This window comes from Seriola lalandi, unplaced genomic scaffold (genome assembly GCF_002814215.2).
Source record: "Seriola lalandi dorsalis isolate HSWRI2012SDOR001 ecotype SW California unplaced genomic scaffold, Sedor1 jcf7180001986167, whole genome shotgun sequence".
Taxonomy (NCBI): domain Eukaryota; kingdom Metazoa; phylum Chordata; class Actinopteri; order Carangiformes; family Carangidae; genus Seriola; species Seriola lalandi.
Window position 1 is genome coordinate 1 of NW_019456833.1, and position 639 is coordinate 639.

Here is a 639-nt window from a genome sequence, read left to right on the forward strand (position 1 = left end):
ACCTGTGTCTACAATTTGCCGATGAAGAGCCTGAATCTTTCTCATGCTGGGACTTATTGTGCTGTTGCCTCATGTGGACATGTTCTGTTTGGAAAACAGAAAAAGTTCGACTCAGCGGGTAAGTAACAAAATAACAGTGGTTTCATATATACTGTATATGCTATGATCACTCCTGACTCAATTTTCTAAAGCTCTGTAATATCTCTTACTGTGTGTATCTGCAGATAAGGACAACTCATATGCCTTGGTGTATTTGTTGAGCGGAGCTTTGGCATTCACCACCATCCTGGCTGTTTTGTTATCATATGCAGCATTTAGAATGAACAAAAGCTGTCATCGTACAGGTAGGCAAACGGTCAGTTTTTACTTTTGATAGTGTGTTTTGATGTAGTTAATGCTGGAGGTAAACACTTGAAGTTGATATATGATACAATGAAGTCAAACAAAGCAAGATAAGACTGTCAGAAATCTTCCACATGCATATTCCTTATTCCGAAGTTCCCATCATGTTTGAATAGTACATTAAAATCAAACAAAGTTTAAAGAATCTGTCTTTTCTTTCATAACCAGACTCTCAAGCAAGATCTTCATCTGACTCAGCCTCAAATACAGAAGTGAGTATTATCAAAGCAACACTAT

The 639-nt window shown here is 37.2% G+C and overlaps 1 long non-coding RNA gene across 1 annotated transcript; it reads left to right on the forward strand.

Annotated features, from left to right (window-relative positions):
* The first annotated feature begins 22 nt into the window (after nucleotides 1–22).
* Nucleotides 23–632, forward strand: LOC147820145 (uncharacterized). The gene is made up of 3 exons (XR_015437568.1): nucleotides 23–118; nucleotides 225–344; nucleotides 571–632. It is a non-coding gene; the product is annotated as an uncharacterized LOC147820145 (long non-coding RNA).
* The last annotated feature ends 7 nt before the right edge of the window (nucleotides 633–639 follow it).